We start from the raw sequence: 14,688 nt of genomic DNA, 5'->3' as shown, positions 1-14,688 counted from the left end.
TTCAATGAAAAGATTGATACAAGGGACCTGAACAGACATTTTATGAGGGACCTCCATACAGTTTTGTATAATGCCTGTACTAATTGACATCCCCACCAACAGGGTACAAGCGTTGCTCTTTCTCTACCTCCTTGCCAACGATATGGAGGTCTCTCAGTAAACTAAAAATAGAATTACCCTATGATCCAGCAATTCCACTTCTGGGTATTTGCACAAAATGTTTGAAATCAATTTGTTGAAGATATGTGTGCACGCCATGTTAATTGCAGCATTGTTCAAGTTATGGATTCAACCTAAGTGGCCATCAACGATGAATGAATAAAGAAAATGTGGCATATACACACAATGGTATACTATTCAGCCTTTAAAAAGAAGCAAATTCTGTCATCTGTGACAACATGGATAGAATTGGAGAATATTATGATGAGTAAAATAAACCAGGCACAGAAAGACAAATACCAGATGATCTCACTTGCATATGGAATCTAAAAGGATCAAATTTATAGAAGCAAAGAGTAGGATGGTGGCTACAGAGGCTGTTGGGTGCATGAAATAAGGAGATGATGATCAAAGGGTACAAAATCTCAGACAGGAGGAAATTTTTTATAATTCTATTTCACACCATGGTAGATATAGTTAATACTAGAGAATTGTACGTTTCAAAATGCTAAGATAATAAATTTCAAATGTCCTCACCACAAATAAGTGTTATAATGTATGTGATGTTATGAATACGTTAACTAGCTTGATCTAATTATTCTATATTATGTTTATAATTCATAACATCCCTTTGTACCTTATAACATTGATACAATTATAAATTGCCAATTACAATAAAAAAGGCATAACCACTCTTTTAAATGTTTAAAAAGAATACTAAACATTAATAATAAAATTGACTCTTCTCTGTTCTTCAAGGTGGTGTCTAGTGCATTTGTTTTTGATTGATATGTATTCCAGTACCCGCTTGTCTGTGGAGTATTCCTGACTTTCAGGAAGTTATGTCTGCCTATTAAAACACTTTGTCAATTATACAATATATGCAACATCTTATCTTGGACTCACTAGCTGGGATCTCAAAACAGTTTGAACATTTTTCTTTTGGTGTTGTTCATAACACCAACTTTAAAGATATTTCTATTGTCCATTGTATATTTGTTAAACTCTCTAATTATTACTGGCATCATAATTTGAAGAGGGAAACAAATTTCTTTGATAAAATAATGCTGGAGTACATTTATCAGGACAAACATGCTACTTATAAAAGTCAATTAATTTTCCCAATAAAGCTGTTATTGAAATTCCTTCATGCACTGGTAACTATACAAATTATGTTTTTCTTTGCTGTTACTTTCATTTTCCTTCTACTTTTTGTTCACAGGGTGGGAGTCTATTCATTTATTTATCTCTTCTGTTGTCATCCCTATTATCTGTTCATGTTTTTGTTTGTTTTGTCTATCATGATTTTTTTTTTTATGATTTTGACCATCAGAATTTTTAGTTTCAGTTACAGTAAAAGAGTTTTTGACATGTTGCCAAATTTTGTCTTTTTGTGCCAAATTATCTTTTGCCAAGATTGTCTTTATATTACATTTCCTGGCTTCCATGAGAATCTTCTCTTCCCATAGAATCTGGCTTTTTTTGTAGTTAATAATTTGGATAACAATGTACATAATTAATTTGAATTTAAGTTATGTACAAAAACAGTTCAAATTTATTTTTAGCCTACTGCCATATTGTCATGAGCTCCATAGTTGTGTAATAATAATTTTCTAATATTAAGTATATTAACATAATAATAAATACATATAGCATATCATTGGACCACTTATTTTTTCAGGGTGTTTTGAAATGTTAGTGGTAATTTTGAATGTCAATTCATCTGGGACTCCAAATTACTTCAGGACATATGCCTCAGATATACTAAGATTTGAGCTAATTTTTTGGGATGCATAAAATATGATTTCGCATTTAGAGGTACTTAATATTTATGGCACTGCTACGTGGAAAGTGTTTGTATTGTGCTACAAATACAAATATTCTGAGTAAAAATATTCTCACGCTTTTAGCTTAAAAATAAAAATGTATGTGATATTCAAATAGTTGTATATAATGCATTAACAAGTATATTCCTTATAGAGGATTTCTTGACTAATTATCAGCAAGAATTGCTTCAGTGCTAAACATCTGATAACTGGAAGAATTTCCCATAGACTAGCTTCTGGCTCCAAACTTTTCAAACCTCATTTTTTCTTCATTACCCACATACTTCCAGTGCCCTAGGATCTGTTTATATCACAATCAACCTCTGGTCCTGCACCACTGTTTTCAACACTGAGCTAGTCATGGGAGCATTTCTGAAAACCATTCCTACACTCATATGAAGAGCAATAATGTAATCACATACAGAAGGCACCCAGCATGACCTCAGCAAACTAAATATTTCTTTGATTCAACTTCCATTTAGTATGATTTCCATAACACCAGAAAACACTCCAAAGCCATCTAACATGAAAAGAAATCAGCATACATGTGCATGTGTCTTTATAATAGAATGATTTATATTTCTTTGGGTATATACCAGGTAATGGGATTGCTGGGTTGAATGGTATTTCTGTCTTCGGGTTTTTGAAGAAACACCACACTGTCTTCCACAATGGTTGAATTAATTAACACTCTCATCAACAGTGTAGAAGCATTTCTTTTTCTCCACAACCTTGCCAGCATCTCTTATTTTTGACTTTTTATTAATAGCCATTCTGACTGGTGTGAGATGGTATATCATTGTGGTTTTGATTCGCATTTCTCTAATGATCAGTGATGTTGAGCTTTTTTTCATATACTTGTTGGCCACATGTATGTCTTCTTTTAAGAAATGTCTGCCAAGATGGCCAAATAGGAACAGCTCCAGTCTGCAGCTCCCAGCAAGATCGACACAGACGAAGGATGATTTCTGCTTTTCCAACTGAGGTACCTTGTTCATCTCATTAGGAGTGGTTGGACAGTGGGTGCAGCTCACGGAGGGTGTGCCAAAGCAGGGCAAGGCGTTGCCTCACACGGGAAGCACAAGGGGTCAGGGAATTTCCCTTTCCTAGCCAAGGGAAGCCGTGACAGACTGCACCTGGAGAAATGGTACACTCCTGACCAAATACTGCACTTTTCCCACAGTCTTAGCAACCGGCAAACCAGGAGATACCCTCCTGCGCCTGGCTCGGCAGGTCCCACGCCCACGGAGCCTTGCTCGCTGCTAGCATAGCAGTCTGAGATCAACCTGCGACACTGAAGCTTGATGGCGGGAGGGGTGTCCACCATTGCTGAGGCTTGAGTAGCTCACAGTACAAACAAAGAGGCCGGGAAGCACAAACTGGGTGGAGCCCACTGCAGCTCAGCACAGTCTACTGCTTCTATAGATTTTACCTCTGGGGGCAGGGCATAGTAGAACAAAAGGCAGCAGACAGCTTCTGCAAACTTAAATGTCCCTGTCTGACAGCTCTGAAGAGAGAGGTGGTTCTCTCAGCATGGTGTTCGAACTCAGAGAATGGACAGACAGTCTCCTCAAGTGGGTCCCTGACCCCAGTGTCGCCTAACTGGGAAACACCTCCCAGTAGGGACCAACAGACACCTCAAACAGGCAGGTGCCCCTCTGAGACGAGGCTTCCAGAAGAAGGATCAGGCAGCAATATTTGCTGTTCTGCAGCCTCCGTTTGTCAAACCCAGGCAAACAGGGTCTGGAGTGGATGTCCAGCAAACTCCAACAGACCTGCAGCTGAGGGGTCTGACTGTTTGAAGCAAAACTAACAAACAGAAAGGAATAGCATCAACATCAACAAAAAAGACATCCACGCCAAAACCCCATCTGTAGATCACCAATATCAAAGACCAAAGGTGGATAAAATCACAAAGATGGGGAGAAACCAGAGCAGAAAAGCTGAAAATTCCAAAAAACAGAGCATCTCTTCTCCTCCAAAGGATCACAGCTCCTTGCCAGCAAGGGAACAAAACTGGACAGAGAATGAGTTTGATGAGCTGACAGAAGTAGGCTTCAGAAGATCAGTAATAACAAACTTCTCCGAGCTAAAGGAGCATGTTGTAACCCATTGCAAGGAAGGTAAAACCCTTGAAAAAAGGTTAGATGAGTGGCTAACTAGAATAAACAGTGTAGAGAAGACCTTAAATGACCTGACGGAGCTGAAAAAAATGGCACAAGAACTTCGTGATGCATGCACAAGCTTCAGTAGCCAATTTGATCAAGTGGAAGAAAGGATATCAGTGATTGAAGAGCAAATTAATGAAATAAAGTGAGAAGACAAGATTAGAGGAAAAAGAGTGAAAAGAAATGAACAAAGCCTCCAAGAAATATGCGACTATGTGAAAAGACCAAATATACATTTGATTGGTGTACTGGAAAGTGACGGGGAGAATGGAACCAAGTTAGAAAACACACTTCAGGATACTATCCAGGATAACTTCCCCAACCTAGCAAGGCAGGCCAACATTCAAATTCAGGAAATACGGAGAACACCAGAAAGATATTCCTCGAGAAGAGCAACTCCGAGACACATAATTGTCAGATTCACCAAGGCTGAAATGAAGGAAAAAGTGTTAAGGGCAGCCAGAGAAAGGTAGGATTACCCACAAAGGGAAGCTCATCAGACTAACAGCAGATTTCTTGGCAGAAACCCAACAAGCCAGAAGAGAGTGAAGGCCAATATACAACATTCTTAAAGAAAAGAATTTTCAACCCAGAATCTCATATTCAGACAAACTAAGCTTCATAAGTGAAGGAAAAATAAAACCCTTTACAGACAAGCAAATGCTGAGAGATTTTGTCACTACCAGGCCTGACTTAACAAAAGCTCCTGTAGGAAGCACTAAACATGGAAAGGAACAACCAGTACCAGCCACTGCAAAAACATGCCAAATTGTAAAGACCACTGATGCTATGAAGAAACTGCATCAATTAACGGGCAAAATAACCAGCTAACATCAAAATGACAGGATGAAATTCAAACATAACAATATTAACCTTAAATGTAAATGGGCTAAATGCCCCAATTAAAAGACACAGACTGACAAATTGGATAAAGAATCAAGATCCATCATTGTGCTCTATTCAGGAGACCCATCTCACGTGCAAAGACACACGTATGCTCAAAATAAAGGGATGGAGGAAGATCTACCAAGCAAATAGAAAGCAAAAAAAAGGCAGGGGTTGCAATCCTAGTCTCTGATAAAACAGACTTTAAACCAATAAAGATCAAAAGAGACAAAGAAGGCCACTACAGAATGGTAAAGGGATCAATTCAACAAGAAGAGCTAACTATCCTAAATATATATGCACCCAATACAGGGGCACCCAAATTCATAAAGCAAGTTCTTAGAGACCTACAAAGAGACTTAGACTCCCACACAATAATAATGGGAGACTTTAAAACCTGACTGTTAATATTGGACAGATCAACAAGACAGAAGGCTAACAAGGATATCCAGGACTTGAACTCATCTCTGGACCAAGCAGACCTAATAGACATCTACGGAACTCTACACCCCAAATCAACAGAATATACATTCTTCTCAGCACCACATCACACTTATTCTAAAAATGACCACATAATTGGTAGTAAAACACTCTTCAGCAAATGTAAAAGAACAGAAATCACAACAAACTGTGTCTCACACCACAGTGCAATCAAACTAGAACTCAGGATTGAGAAACTCACTCAAAACCACTCAACAACATGGAAACTGAACAACCTGCTCCCGAATGACTACTGGGTAAATAACAAAATGAAGGCAGAAATAAAGATGCTCTTTGAAACCAATGAGAAGAAAGACACAATGTACCAGAATCTCTGGTACACATTTAAAGCAATGTGTAAAGGGAAATTTATAGCACTAAATGCCCACAAGACAAAACAGGAATGATCCAAAATTGACACCCTAACATCACAATTAAAAGAAGTAGAGAAGCAAGAGCAAACAAATTCAAAAGCTAGCAGAAGGCAAGACATAACTAAGATCAGAGCAGAAATGAAGGAGATAGAGACACAAAAAACCCTTCAAAATATCAATGAATCCAGGAGCTGTTTTTTGAAAAGATCAACGAAATAGATAGACTGCTAGCAAGACTAATAAAGAAGAAAAGAGAAAAGAATCAAATAGACGCAATTAAAAATGATAAAGGGGATATCACCACTGATCCCACAAAAATACAAACTACCATCAGAGAATACTATAAATGCCTCTATGCAAATAAACTAGAAAATCTAGAAGAAATAGATAAATTCCTGGACACATACATCCTCCCAAGACTAAACCAAGAAGAAGTTGAATATCTGAATAGACCAATAACAGGTTCTGAAATTGAGACAATAATTAATAGCCTACCAACCACAAAAAGTCCAGGACCAGACGGATTCACAGCCAAATTCTACCAGAGGTACAAAGAGGAGCTGGTACCATTCCTTCTGAAATGATTCCAATCAATAGAAAAAGACGAAATCCTCCCTACCCCACTTTATGAGGCCAGCATCATCCTGATACCAAGGCCTGGCAGAGACACAACAAAAAAAAAATGAATTTTAGGCCAATATCCCTGATAAACACTGATGCAAAAAATCCTCAATAAAATACTGGCAAACTGAATCCAGCAGCACATCAAAAAGCTTATCCACCACGATCAAGTCGGCTTCATCCCTGGGATGCAAGTCTGGTTCAACATATGCAAATCAATAAACATAATCCATCACATAAACAGAAGCAACGACAAAAACCACATGATTATCTCAATAGATGCAGAAAAGGCCATCGACAAAATTCAACAGGCCTTCAACAAAACTCAACAGCCCTTCATACTAAAAACTCTCAATAAGCTAGGTATTGATGGAACATATCTCAAAATAATAAGAGCTATTTATGACAAACCCACAGCCAACATCATACTGAATGGGCAAAAACTGGAAGCATTCCCTTTGTAAACTGACACGAGACAAGGATGCCCTCTCTCACTTCTCCTATTCAACATAGTGTTGGAAGTTCTGGCTAGGGCAATCAGGCAAGAGAAAGAAATGAAGAGTATTGGATTAGGAAAAGAAGAAGTCAAATTGTCTCTGTTTGCAGATGACATGATTGTACATTTAGAAAATCCCATCATCTCAGCCCAAAATCCCCTTAAGCTGATAAGCAACTTCTGCAAAGTCTCAGGATACAAAATCAATGTGCAAAAGTTGAAAGCATTCCTATACACCAATACTAGACAAACAGAGAGCCAAATCACCAACTCTCATTCACAATTACTAGAAAGAGTATAAAATACCTAGGAATCCAACTTTCCAGGGATTGAAGGACCTTGTCAAGGAGAACTACAAACCACTGCTCAACGAAATAAAAGAATACACAAATAAATGGAAGAACATTCCATGCTCATGGATAGGAAGAATCAATATTGTGAAAATGGCCAAACTGTCCAAGGTAATTTCTAGATTTAATGCTATCCCCATCAAGCTACTACTGACTTTCTTTACAGAATTGGAAAAAACTAATTTAAAATTCATATGGAACCCAAAAAGAGCCTGCATAGCCAAAACAATTCTAAGCAAAAAGAACAAAGCTGGAGGCATCACACTACCTGACTTCAAACTATACTACAAGGCTACAGTAACCAAAACAGCATGGGACTGGTATCAAAACAAATATATAGACCAATGAAACAAAACATAGGCCTCAGAAATAACACCACACATCTACAACCATTTGATCTTTGACAAACCTGACAAAAACAAGCAATGGGGAAAGAATTCCCTATTTAATAAATAGTGCTGGGAAAACTGGCTAGCCATGTGAATAAAACTGAAACTGAATCCCTTCCTTACACCATATACAAAAATTAACTCCAGGTGCATTAAAGACTTACATGTAAGACCTAACACCATAAAAACTCTAGAAGAAAACCTAGGCAATACCATTCAGGACATAGGTATGGGCAAAGACTTCATGACTAAAATACCAAAAGCAATGGCAACAAAAGCCAAAATTGACAAATGGGATCTAATTAAACTGAAGAGCTTCTGCACAGCAAAAGAAGCTATCATCAGAGTGAACGACAACCTACAGAATGGGAGAAAATCTTTGCAATCTACCCACCTGACAAAGGGCTAATATCCAGAATCTACAAAGAACTTAAACAAATTTGCAAGAAAAAAAAAACCCCATCAAAAAGTGGGCAAAGGATATGAACAGACACTTCTCAAAAGAAGACATGTATGCAGCCAACAGACAGATGAAAAAACACTCATTATCACTGGTCATCAGAGAAATGCAAATCAAAACCACAATTAGATACCATTTCATGCCAGTTAGAATGGTGATCATTAAAACGTCAGGAAACAACAGATGCTGGAGAGGATGTGGAGAAATAGGAATGCTTTTACACTGTTGGTGGGAGTGTAAATTAGTTCAACCATTGTGGAAGACAGTGTGGCGATTCCTCTAGGATCTAGAACTAGAAATACCATTTGACCCAGTGATCCCATTACTGGGTATATACCCAAAGGATTATAAATCATGCTACTATAAGGACACATGCACACATATGTTTACTGTGACACTATTCACAATAGCAAACACTTAGAACCAACGCAAATGTCCATCAATGATAGACTGGATTAAGAAAATGTGGCACATATACACCATGGAATACTATGCAGCCATAAAAAAGGATGTGTTCATGTTCTTTGCAGGGACATGGATGAAGCTGGAAACCATCATTCTAAGCAAACTATCACAAGGACAGAAAAGCAAACACCACATGTTCTCACTCATAGTTGGGCGTCGAACAAAGAGAACACATGAACACAGGGTGGGGAACATCACACACTGGGGCCTGTTGAGGGGTGGGGGGCTAGAGGAGGGATAGCATTAGGAGAAATACCTAATGTAAATGACAAGTTGGTGGGTGCAGCAAACAAACATGGCACATGTATACCTATGTAACAAGCCTGCATGTTGTGCACATGTACCCTAGAACTTAAAGTATAATAATAGTAATAATAAAAGAAATGTCTGTTCATGTCCTTTGCCCACTTTTTGTTTTTTCTTGTAAATTTAAAGTTCCTTATAGATGCTGGATAGTAGACCTTTGTCAGATGCATAGTTTGCAAAAATTTTCTCTCATTCTGTAGATTGTCTGTTTCTGTTTACTCTGTTGATAGTTTCTTTTGCTGTGCAGAAGCTCTTTAATTAAATTAGATCCTATTTGTAAATTTGCTTTTGTTGCCATTACTTTTGTTGTCTTCATCTGATGAAATCTTTGCCTGTGCAGCACTATTCACAATAGCAAAGACATGGAATCAATGTAAAAGTCCGTCAATGGCAGACTGGATAAAGAAAATGTGGTACATAGACCCCATGAAATACTTCGCAGTCAAAAAAAAGAATGAGATCATGTCCTTTGCAGGTACATGGATGTCATTACTACTGCTATTGCTACTGTTTTCTAATTAACTGGGAACTTCCTAGTCCCCTGTAATGACCAGCTTCTCTCTCATTAGCCTGACAAGAGGTGGATTCAGAGTAGACTATTGACAACAAAGAAATGTAACACATCTTGCATGGCCAGATTTGAGTTTGTGATTACAAATTCATGCCCATTATAATGTCAGTATTCCATATGAAATACTTGTTATTTCTGAATGCCACCCCAATAAGCAGAGAGGGTAATAATAAATATATATAATTATAGACAAAGGCACGACACTAGCTAAGGAAGGTATTAAGGACATTATTTTCATTGAGAATACTTTTTTTTTTTTTTTGAGACAGTTTCACTCTTTCACCCAGGCTGGAGTGCAGTCGTGTGATCTTGGCTCACTGCAACCTCCACCTCCTGGGTTCAAGCGACTCTCCTGCCTCAGCCTCCTGAGTAGCTGGGATTATAGACACTCACCACGACAACCAGCTAATTTTTGTATTTTTTAGTAGAAATAGTGTTTCACCATACTGGCCAGGCTGGTCTCGAACTCCTGACCTCAGGTGATCCACCCGCCTCAGCCTCCCAAAGTGCTAGGATTACACACATGGGCCACTGCGCCTGGCCCATTGAGAATACTTTCAAAGGATAGTCCATGACACCCCTCAATATATTTATGCATATTCTTCTTTTCATAACACTATAAAAAGTGATTTGCTTCTAGTTAAGTAGTTGCATTTTGTTTTCATCATTGTTAAAGCCAAAAATCAAAGTGGAAATACTTTAATGAAAAAGAATAGTGTTCTGTCTTGCACTTGGGTTTTTTTAATGCCTCCTTCTGCACCGTAATCAGAAACCCATGGTTACTCTTGTACCTCCATGAAAATTTCTGGATAGAATCATCATGTTTAAAATACTCCCCAGGTCTCCGACAAGTACTCAGAGAACAGTGAACATTGCACTCACAGCTTTTGCAAAGAACACTGGAAACTACTGTTACAGAAACTGCTGCCTGACAAATAATCAAGGATCTCATGAATTTAGCTCCTGGCACTAAATAAAAGAGAGATTCTGTGTTTACTGACCAATCTGAAACACAAAATACTTTGTGTTTTTGCAGCACTTGTGGAATCATTTCGATCTGCCGCTAGTTTGACACTATGAATAAGTGTAACATTGGGTGAGAGGATGACGTGTACACATCACTCCAAATTCCTGGAGGAAAAACAAATTCTAGGTGCCTGAACAAAAATTGATGGCACATAGAACAATATGTCAGCAATGATCATTTTGAAATGTAAGTCCCAGTTCTATTCTGCCACAGGGCAAAACGTGTTGATTTTCCCTTCAGGTTAAAAGAAAAGCATGAGTGCCCTGTTATCATTTAAAGGACGATGACATTGTAATCTTTTCATCTCCCAGGGAGACCTGCCTCTAGCAGCTTTAAGAAGTCTGGGTCCTTACAAATGTTTTAGTCACTCTGAGCCTGTAATATTATGCTGCATAAACAGGGCTCTAGAATTAACTGTCGATGACCAGCAGCTGAGGTAAGAGATAGCATGGGGTGGATCACTCTGCTCATCCTCACCTGGTATCACAGATGCCTTGGGCTGAAAAAGTGCTGCACAACTGGAACAATTTTTCTCAAAAAAAGAATGTTACTCACTTCTCTTTCAGGCTCATTAACTTGAGGTCAAGCTCCTCCACCAGGAAGGTATGAGTGTGCACAGTTGGAGCTGGGTCATCTTGAAATTATGATGCTATTCCAGTGCTTAAAGTGCACCATTTCTCAAGAACTAGGCAAAGTGGTTAAGAATGGCTTAGTCTGAGCTCAATTTGAGTACTGTCTCCCTGTGATTTTGTAAAAATAACTTGTCCTCCTGAGTCTCAACTTCTTCCTCCGTCCTATAGAGATAATGCCAGTACTTTCTTCTGACGTTAGGCAAGATAATATATGTAAAGTGCCTGACTCATAATAAACATTCAAACAAAAGGGGGTTAATATTTTCTTCAAACTCCAGATAGAAGTCGATTCAGTTTTCAGTTTTGAGTCATCCATTCAGTCATTCTAAATAATAATTACAACATATTCACTAAATATACATTGAGCACCAACTCTGTGTGAGGTGCTAAAATGGGCACTGGGGATATAGCAATGGGGAAGACACTGCTATATCCTTGCTTACTGCTCTGCCCCAAAAGGCCAACTCAAGGCATGTCTGAGCAGGAGAAACTCTTGACATGGTGTGTGCCTCGCTCTCAGTCATAGCGACTTCCTCAAGGAGACCTAAAAGGCAATCATCAGAAACAAAGCACACACTTGAAATTATTCAGAGCCAAATAGATCAAACTGCTTTACTGATTTTTAAACACTGAAGACCATAAAGATCATACTGCACATCAATAAATAAACACACCTTTTGAAGTCTTAAAGCATTTCCTCAAGGGTCTTCATTGTAAGGCCAGGTCCTGCCTCTGAACGCTATTTCAGAAGCACTGCAGACATGCATTCCACGATGATGCCATTAAATATGCAACTCATCAAATCACTCTGGATTCTGAATCTGTGACCCTCATTGTCATTCACTTTCCCAAGAACTTAACTACAGACAGAGAATCCATTCCCCATGCAGGCCCGCATGCTGCCCATAGCCTGGACATCTTTCCCTCAATTGACAAGTTTTCCTGAATGCCTACAATGTGTTAACTGATGTTCTAGATGTTAGAAATACGAGAGAGTGAATAAGACAGGTTAATTTTAAATCCTCTAGGAGCTTACATTCTGATTATCAGAAACAGTAGTTTTTCCATTCTTCAAGGAGCTGGCTATGGGACTCAGATGGTGGTATGAAAACAAACGAAAAAAAAACACCGAAATATTGAATTATCCTATTTTATCAACTCTAAGATGCACTTTTTTTTTTTTTTTTTTTTTTTTTTTTTTTTTTGCTTTGTAACCTCTCTGAAATCCAGGTAAAATTTATAATCAATTAATTCTGCAGTCATTGTTATTTGTGTCATAGTTTTATAAGGGAAACCTTGGTTATTCTAACAATAAGAAGCAAGCCCTCGCACAGCAACTGCTGTTAACAGGTAAACCTCAAGTTTCTCAAGCAACTCAAAATAATAAGTCTGTTTCTCTCGCAGCCCAATGCTAGTGTTCCTTTTTGAGTAGCTCTCCCTCGAGTCCTAATTCAGGGACTAGGTTCTCAAGGAATACCCTCCAATCAGGGACTGTCAGAGTTTTTCTGTGGGTCTTTTCCTTTGTCCAGGCAGAAGGGAAAGCATGTGTAAGGTCCTATACAGGAAGTTTCTGTGGGCCAGGCCAGGAGGTGGTCCACAGGACATCTGCCAACATTCCATTGGCCAGAACCCTGTTGCATGGCCACACCTACATGCAAAGGAGTCTGGGAAATAAGGTTTAGCTACAGGTACAGGAGGAAAGGAGATGAGTCTGTGGCCCAGTGAGCCGATCTTTTCCACTGGCACTTAAAATGATTCTTCAGAAGAAGCAGCTTTGTCTCTTCCATGTTTTCAGGAGCGTGAAGTGCTTGGTGAAGTGTTTGCTGATATTATTTCAGCATTCTTTCCCTCTTTTTAAGGAGTGGAAGCTATCAGATTGTTTTTACAGCACGACAGCAACAAGGGTAGTATCAGCATTAGCAGGACAGCCCCACTATGTGATCTTATCAAATTAGAAAGGGTCTTATTTTCCCTCCAAACATAACATTTAAACCTGCAAGTAAATCATTCGACCAATAACTATTAATTATCTAGTAGAAGCCATGTTTATCCTAGATTTTCTCAAAGATGCTGAAGACCTAAAGAATTAACCAGTGATGTTCGGGAGCTGGCAATATGGCCACAGTTTAAAAACTGACCTACATGAAACAACCAAGAAACAATTCATTAAACTGTGCAATGTTACCTCTAAGTTAAAATGGTGTTTGAAGAAGAGAATGATTAGTGTAGGATGAAATAAATTATCTTCATTATTTCCAATGTGGGAAGGCTTGAGGTCACCTTCTAAGCAGCAGGCTCAGTCAGCTTTGAAGGCCATCTCTCTTCATTCCTCTCTTCTTTTTGCTCTTTCTCTCTCACACATGGCACACCTAAGAATGTAAGTTTCAAGATCTAGATCTGGGCTAGGAAATAGAATTCTCCACTCCAGCGTCGTGCTATTCCAGCCATTATCAGAGCTCTGGATGGTCACATGTGCTTTCCCAAACAAATAAAGCGATGCTTCCATTCCTATCTATTGTTTTTTGTGGGTTTTTTTTTTATTTTTGGTACCTAAACTTAATTGGCCAGAATCTTCATAGGGAGGAGTTATAGATGGCACCTTCAAGCCCCTAATCATACTCACAGAAGACTTCTTTCAAAAGATGTGATTTGAGATGGGACTTTAGCTAAGAATACAGAAAGTGAGAGTGGCAAAGAGAAGCTAGATGTTCCACAAGGTGGGTAGAACATGCAGAAAGATTTGGAAGCAGGAATGAGTGTGGTGTGGATGAAAGGTAGTGGAGAGCTTAGCCAGAGGAAAAGGAAAAAAATGTCTTGCCCATTTTCTTGGCTGAACCTTTAATAGAAAGTGCAATATCTGCAGCTGAGAGCAAGAATCAGGGTCAGCTGTAAGAAGTCCACAAATCCTTGTATCTTTCAGACACAGAGCAGGAGGATGAAAAATAGGAAGCTTGTCTAATAGGTTACACTTGCTAGTATGTTTTAAAGCTCTTGTGTTTTCTCTCTCATTCACTCCTCAAAATAACTTTCTGAGATGGGTAATTTTTTTGCAAATGAGGGATGGAAACACAAAGACTTAGTGATTTGCCTGATTCTATATGGCTGATAATTAGGGTGACCACATTATTTATCTTCTAAACCAGGATATTTTTGAGAATGAAAGGGGGCAGTCTTAATAACTACACTGGAGAGCAGGTGTAAATTGGGCCAATCCTGGGGCACATACTGGTGGGATGTATTTTCCACCAGTACATGGGACAGAATATGAACTGAAGCATAGAACTCCAGCCCACAAATTTGATGTTCTTCCAACTATACTGGATCTGGTCTTTCAGCCCAGTTGAAACTAAGAAATTCATGTGGAAAACAGTTCTTAGTCCATCCAAGAGTACTATATTTAAAATAAGCCTTCAATGATTGCAAATAATATGTTTGCAAAATTTTAACGAATCTCAGAAAATGTTCAGTAAAAGTCACAG

This window comes from Pan troglodytes, chromosome 5 (genome assembly GCF_028858775.2).
Source record: "Pan troglodytes isolate AG18354 chromosome 5, NHGRI_mPanTro3-v2.0_pri, whole genome shotgun sequence".
Classification (NCBI taxonomy): domain Eukaryota; kingdom Metazoa; phylum Chordata; class Mammalia; order Primates; family Hominidae; genus Pan; species Pan troglodytes.
This window is presented reverse-complemented; position numbering follows the sequence as displayed.